The following is an 8,554-nucleotide window of genomic DNA, read 5'->3' as shown; positions in this document are numbered from 1 at the left end:
TTCATCTCCTTCCTTTCCCTAAAAAGATCCCCCACACAGTATCCCCAAAGATGACATAGGTCCCGAGGGAAATTATTTTCCTCAGGACCTCCTGCGTGGGGTTAATGTAAAAAAAACTAGGTAAAGTGGCCGAATGTACTGTGTAACTCTTCAATGTTCAAAATGTTAAAAATGTTAACCAACGACAGTAATTTCAAGATTATGAAATATTCAAAACACTTCAAAAGAACACATCACACCCGCAATGTTAAATTAGACTAATGATTTTTTGAAAAAAAGTATTTCCATAATATATAACTAAATAAATAAAATTGCTTTAAAACATAAATGCACTTACCTTAATTAAAGAAAAAAAATGAAAACAAAATTTGGCATTGTCTTAATTATTTTGCTAATATTTGTGAAAAAACTGAGTGGGCTAATAAACGGGCAAAGGTTTGCACCTAGGTCCTAAACCATCACTTTTTCGATCGATTTTCGAACAGTGTACCTTCCCTATTTTCCGCGTCGAAAAAATAGGAAAAAGGGTTGGGTGAATAACATTCTGATGACGATATCCGAAACGTGTCATAGACAAATAACGTTGTACTTATATACTTTTAATTTATATGAGTGAAATTGCGCAGTTTGGCTCTGGAAGGGGGGAGGGGTGCGGCACCCCAACGTGCCCCGCTGGCCCGGCCCTACGGGCAACCAACGTGCACAGGACAAAGATACGTAACGAAATTTTTATTGCATTGTCTTTGGCGCCTGCGATGTTTCAGTTGCATTTTTTCATTGTGATTGTATTTTTCGATTATTTAAAAAAAAATCATACAAATGTTGCATAAACATCAGTAGGTAGAACAGATTACACCCGATATTTTTTTTCATGGCTCCATTGCTCAAAAGTCAGAATGAAGCATTTCATTTTTCACTATAATCGGTTTTCCTTGATTTATTTTCTTCCCTTTTCCTTAACATCCCGCTCACCATATGAAGTCAAAGGTACCATGATAACTCAACACAGTGACAATTCAACACACTTTTAAAAAGTGGTATAAAGTCATTAGAAACGATAAAATATTTTTTTAAACCTAACCTAACCTAACCTACTTAACCCAGTTAATAATGTTTTTGTTTCATCACTTTCCATGACATTATATAACTTTTTAAAGATGTGATGAATTATCATTGTGATGATTTATCCGGTCACCGAAGTCAAACCATACTTTGAATGATTTAAGCTCTATTTTATTTTTTATTTTGATTCATATTTCATTAGAATCAGAATTTTTAAGAATTTCAAACATTTTCACTAGCATCCATGAATATTCCATAACCATTAACCATACTAGCAAACTTCATTACCATCCAAATGTATAATTTACCATACAACAGTTTTTCATTTCCATCCACATATTCAGTACCTTTCATCAATTTTCTTCACATCTGAATATTGTACAAACGGGCCCTTTTCACGTTACTACATCATATTAAAGATACGGTAACACATTTATTTCAAAATATTAGGTATACTCAAAACATGCAAATTTGCGACGGAATGACCCATATATAATATATTTATATAATATCATTCGGTGGTCTCATTTTAATTTGCATGCTTTGTTATATTTGCTTTGTTATATGGCTGTTGGTTTCATAAATAAATTAAAATAAAAATGAGACCACCTCAGTGAACTCTTCCCATGTGGGGCATTCAGGGAACCAAAGGGGAGTGGAGAGGAGAGATGAATTAGTATATTTTTTTTAATGATAAACCAATGTTAAAGATAAGGTTTTATGCATAGTACAAAGGATAACAAATTATTATAAGCAATAATTAATCGCCTGAAATATCAATACAAATTAAAAATATCTCCCGAGTAAAAAATAAATGCCGCAGACGGGAATTGAACCCGCACCTTCTGATGTCCGGTCAGGTGCTCTGGAGCTATGTCGGCTTATTTCCAACACGCCAAATAATTCAATATGTAATAGAACTGCTTATCAACGATTACTGCTTACTATATTTTTTTCAACTGTAAAGATGAAGCCCTCTTCCCTCGTGGGACCTTTAGGGAACCAAAAGGTAGTGGACTCTTCCATCGTGGGGCCCTCAGGGAACCAAGAGAGAGAGGAGAGGAGAGGTGAGGCCCTTTTCCCTCATAAAAGCCTTCAGGGAACCAAGGGAGATTGGAGAGGCAAGATGAGTCCTGGGAATACACATTGTGGAAACACAAGACATAGCCTCACGTCCAATGACAACCCTGGTGAACTTTATAAAACGGTGACTATTGAAGGAATGAGGTAAAACAGGATATAACACAATGGCCACAACCGCTCTATTATAAATAAAAAAAAATAGTCGACACCGTGACCGAAATAGTATAGACTAAAAATATTTTTTGTGATTCTACTCTATAATTATTTATTTATTTATAAGTCGTCACTGACGTCACCGTGACTGAAAGGGTCTTCGTGAATAAGTCACCTACAGCAGTACCTACGCAGTGTGGATTGTGCTGGTTTTTATTACGTGTCAACGAACTTGGGAAATCGCCCAGTAGCTTTTATTATTATAGCTAGTAGTAGTAGGTACCAGGTACATTGTATGGGACCCACCACTTTCCCAACTGCTGTGTGAAGAAACTGATTGAACCGCACACGTCAAGACTCAATTTTTTTGACAAAAGAAAGCTACAATTATTTTTAAAACGATTCTAGACCCTCCAATATCCCTGCATGCATTCATGTTAGTAAGAAAGAAAAATGTATGCGTAATTACATTTATAATAACTCAACATAAAGACACATCTGAGATATGTTTGCCTGATGGTTTAGCATCTAGAGCAGAAATGGAAAACATGCGGCCCTTGAGGTTTTTTGGTGCGGCCTGTGCTACCACAAAAAAGGAGTATAAAAAAATTCTTTCAGAAAGCGAGAACGGTTTTCTTTCACAGTGTTTCAGAGAAATTATTAGGACATTATTACGAAACCCAGAGAAAGGTATAATATAGCTGACAGGTAGGTACTTACGTATACACCTATGTTACTAGAAAGCAGTTTATACACAAATAAATGTGCGATCCAACATCCCTTTTAAATTTAATTTCTTATTATTTTACTATTAAGAAATAAATATGTATTAATACTAATAATAAATGTGTATTAAACCGTGGACTCGCTTACAGATAAAAATACAGTTGTGGGTTCACCTATCCATCATTTAAAAAAGAAACCGTTCCCGTATTTAAGTGCAGTTTTAATTCTTTTTTAAATTTTTTTTTTAAGTTTCTTTATTCAATGAAATTATTTGTTACATGTATTGAGGAATTTTTCGACCACCATGCTAGGCACATGCCCGTGTTATGGTGGTCGATAAAGTCTAGTTTCATACGAAGTGCTTTTAGTTTTACTTAAATATTGTCAGATCACTTTACGGAGCGCAATGATCACGCGGCTGTCATCTGTCAAGGCGACAGATCCCATACAAAGAAATGATACTCCGCGGTAGTTCTCTAATTGATCTGACCCCCTCTCCTGAGGAAGATTGTAGCGTAGTGTGACATCTCAACATATACTCTGTATAGGCGACTCCCGAATAAGCGTTGATGCATGTAGCGTAATGGGTCTTGGGCGTAAAGCTCAGAAGAGCACCATCGCATCGTCAGGAATATTTTTGTGATCATTACCGTATGGTATTGTGGCCACGGTACGAAGTCAGGCTGGATCTGGATTAAAACAATTCACTCACTTCAAGGAGTTCCAAATATGACCATATATAATAATACTAACTAATCCACGATGTTCCAAATTTGGATGCTCGAAAAAATTATATTACCTACATGGTTTTCCAAATTCGAAACAAAGTTTCGGAAATAAAATAATTGTGATTAAAATGTGCTAACTCTGGTGTTTTTCCATATTATTATTAGGAATCAATTTTACTGTGGAATGAAACTATATCTTCATTACAATCTTAAAAAAAACAATACACTGATTCACACACAAACAAAAATCATGGTTGAATTGACAACTTCCTGACGCGACTGCAGTTACTAAAAAGCTCGTGAGTAACAGCACTGTGCGATTTTCGACAATGCAGAGCTTACTGTGAGGAATTAGTTGAAAACAAAATACATAGATTACCCGAATAATCATGTATGATGAAAAGCAACATGTCCCAAATTAGGAACAATATGCGGTAAAGGGTTACAATACATTATTATAATAATTTCAGTGGTTGGTTATATTTTTCCCATTGGTGTCGCGAAACTGCGACTCCACTCTATTAGTTGGTGGTGTTGTAATAAGCCCCACACAACCAACCCGAAGGATCAGTCCCAGAACTATGTTAATTGAAATATTATATGGAACAATTTATTTTTAATGCATCCGCTAAACTTGATAGACAGTATTCCTCAAAGTTTAAACCTGGTCTTCTGGAACACAAAAATAGCCCAAATTGGATTATAGGATAAAAAAGTAACTCAGAAATATGAATATTAAATTATATTCGCAATAATTTATTATCAAGTATTTGCGATTGCATACCTACCAATCCCATATAGGTATATTGCGTGAGCACCCGTGATTATTTTATATCCGCTACCTAAAACTTCTATGTGCCGGGGTAAAATGCCAAATGTCCACCGTACGCTGGCTGACACTATTGTCGTAAAAACTTACATATTTTTTGCAAAATTAATAAATTGTGCCGTTTATCAGATCATTTTTCTTCTATGATCGACCATATGTTTTTGAGACGTTTGTTTCTTACTTTTTAACATGAGTTTGCAGTTTGATGGTTTTACAGCACAGAATATCTTTCCCCTAGCTTCTTTGTCCATCTCTTTGGTGCTCTGCGTACGCAAGTGTAGGAACCTGGCTGCTTATATACATACATGTATTTACCGTGTTTTTTGTTGATCATTTTGATGGACACTCGAAACTTTTTATGGAGTCTTAAACTAAAACAAACTAAAAAATAGTTTTTTATATAAAAAAAATGGTTGCGACAGAACAAAAAATACATATTTAAACAAATGCTCACCTAGCACCTCGTTTCGATCCTCAGTTTTTATCTTTCAGTAAAAGTTGATCAACACGGAAACGTCCGAATGAAAAGCCCGAAAAGCCCTTGAACTACGGAATAAAATAATAATAATATTATGTGCAAAGTACCTATGTAGTTGGTAATATTGGTATCATTTGGCTTTTGAAGTTTGACAAGTTTCAAATTTCTATCCACTCTATGATATTTCTATGGAATTAATCTGACGTTTCGTAGTGAATTATATAAACAGGGATATCTATGGTTTCGTGTTTCGAAAGTCGGTGAATGGTCGATGGTGTTTCGTGTACATAACATTATAAACATTACAAATTTTGTACAAATAATATTATAATTTTTGTGCCATAATGCTCTCGTCAATGTGGAATTGTATGCGGCCTCCAACGATATTAAGACGTCTGAGACATTTCAATAACTCGATCCTAGAAAATACTGCGCCAACCAATACTGGTTGCGCGCGAACTTTGGTTAACTACACTCAAAATAGAGGCCATAAAAACTTTGGACACAAAAGGCAGATGGAATCCAAATTTTCGAAATATTTTCAAGCTTTTCTTATATTAGGTATTATTGTGACGTACTTTGATATTGATGGGTAAGTTAATATAAAATGTATTTTAGGTTTGATTCTTACATTAAAATTAAAACAAAATTGCTGTCACTGAAAGAAAATATCTATTTAAATCCAAGCCTTCCCACTTTTTATGTCTGTGGACGTCCATCGGTCCACTCAATTTAGACTACTTAACTGGTAAAAAGTGCACTGGTCGCAGTGTTAAATCAATACATTTTTGATGTTTGGCGTGTACAGACTTTTATAGTTGTAAATATTTCCCCACACTTATTCATTTTAACTGCAATCGAATCTTATACAGTCAACAATTGATTAACACTGTTCTAAATGAATCTGTTTTGCCTTTATTGATGCTGATAGATATAATGCAAAATGAATGCTGACGCTAGCTGATATTTCTTTCAATTATTATCACTAACACTTTTTATATTATCTCTCATTTATATTATATTGTCTCTCTTCAAAACATTTACATAAATTTATCTAATCTTCAAACTAAAAATTGACCATAATTATTTTGGTATTACCGGTTCCTTCTCCTTAATTTAAAAAAAATGTCTTAACTATTGTGATACACTTTAAATGAATGGTACCCAATGTACTATATAGTTAAAATATGTAAATAAATGAACTGTATAAATCACTCTAATTTTCTGTGTTTTTTATTTCAGTTTGTATGAGCATTACGTAACTAACAGGGGGATTCATAAAGATCAGGTGAACCCAGATGCCAAAGGAGTCTAGAAATTTTATTCCTGGATACATTGAACAACAGATTGTGAAGTACGTCTGTAACAAGCAACATTTTCCGCGTACTGTGGTGGTAGTAGGAGATTTTTAAATATTGTCAGGTTGTTCGTAACCTGGGAATGTTCTTTTTATAAAGAATAAAAAAAACATTATTTATTTCACACAATTAAAATAACTCTATTAGAAAAAAGATGATGTATATTTTTTATTTAGATCCCTTTTTGTTCATAACTTTTATCTCATTTGCCTGTAAAAGCAAGGTCACAGATTGAATTGTGATTTATGACTTTTAAGGCTGGAGTCTAGAGACGTCTGATTTCTAAAACAATTTACCTGTGTCTAGGTGTTCTAATATTTTAGATTGGAATTTGGGAAATTTTTAGATTGTTGCTAGTTTTTTATTTATTTATTTATTTTATTTATTTTTCATGTTCTCCGTAAAACGGTTATTCACCAATACATTATGGAGAAGATTACAAATTAGACAAAAAGTATAGCAAAACACATAAAAAGGTCAGTTTCACTACTTTGTGACATACGTCAAAAGATAATTGTTAAACTGCCTATGAGTCTTTATTTATGAGTCTTATATTTATTCTATTTATGAGTCTTGTGACATTTATTTCCTTTCAATTAAAGTGGTTAAAATGATTAAGGCCTGGTTGTTTCACAGAAATTCACGTTTGACACTCATCAAATAACCATTTTGTTTTTTTGACATTTGGAAGGTTCCCGTTAAATGCCAATTCTAACATATTGTGATCAGCAGAAGAGGACAACTATCATGATGGTAAACTTGTCAGCGTATTACAATTTGATAGAAAGCTGAAACGCACCTAGAATCGGCGTTTAATGGGACCTTTCAAATGTAAAAAAAAGAAATTGGGGCTGAATGGCCATTTGATGATAATGTTACATTTGAATTCCTGCCTAACAACTGGTCCTGAATAAACAAATTTGGCATCTTGTTATGATTATTTCGACGCTTGCTACCTTTTTAATGGGACCTCTGGTTCATTATAGCCTCTTCTATTTTAAGTAATCATATTATACTTTTTTATTAGAAAAAATGTTGGCCTTTAAGTTATCAAGGCATGTTATTTAGTATTATTTTTAACTTTTATTGATGAATTGAAGGTTGCAGTGTTTTCAAAGTGAACTTGAACATGGGTAAAATGACCGCTCAAAATACCCGTGACCTCACAACAAGGAACTCCAGTGAAAGATATAATGGCTTATAAAAAATATATCAATAAACGCTGAATCTGATTACATAAGTTTTATTATGCATTATTATATGTAGAATTTATAAATCGTCATTTAAAAATTCTGACATCACAACCAGTTTACGTGAGTAATATATCTGTGGTCTACAATACAATAACATTGCTGACGAAATGCTAACATTTTACCTAGTGTTCTTTAATGATAAAAGTGGTTAATCTGAAGAATAAAAAACGTCTCGACTCCCATACAATAAACAAGGCCGAATGATCAATTTACGATGCCAAAAATATTTTCATTTGATTTTCTGATCAGAAATGCTTACGAGGAGAGTACCTAAGGAAATCTTTCAGAAAATACCTAATTAGTTAGTTGCTTGTAGTATTCTAATTTTAAAAATACATACATTTTATATTAAATTATTTCTCTATTTTGAATTAGTGTGATAGCAAAGATAAGATATAATAATTTAAAATGATAACTTGTAAAAGTGTTCATTTTTTAACATTATAAATATGTAGTTCTTTCCTCTTAATCATCATTTTCTTTAGAGAGGGATCGCCGAGACCTCCGGAAAAGAATGTACTCGATTTAAAAAGGTGTCAAGAAGAGGGATATATATATTTAACGTTTTTATATTACCAATAAGATATTTTTACAAACTAGTACGAAAATGTCCTGGAAATCAGGGGAACATTTTTAAAACTCTGGTTAAAGTAAACATTTCAATATATTTTTTAACAAAAATAGTGTTTCATAAAACATGTATAATATCCGCTGACACTTCAATACCCATGTTGGCGAGGTTCTGATTTTAAAATATGGAAAATAGGGCGAGCGTAACTACTCCGTCAATGAAACAGGCTCAAGTAAGCAATATTTGTATGGAATTTCAAGGGACCGAAAACAAAACTTCTTAAGTGGGAACCTCTTAAGGCGAAGCATTATAG

This window comes from Hesperophylax consimilis, chromosome 1, assembly GCF_061612785.1.
Source record: "Hesperophylax consimilis isolate HC1 chromosome 1, BYU_Hcon_1.0, whole genome shotgun sequence".
NCBI lineage: Eukaryota > Metazoa > Arthropoda > Insecta > Trichoptera > Limnephilidae > Hesperophylax > Hesperophylax consimilis.
This window is presented reverse-complemented; position numbering follows the sequence as displayed.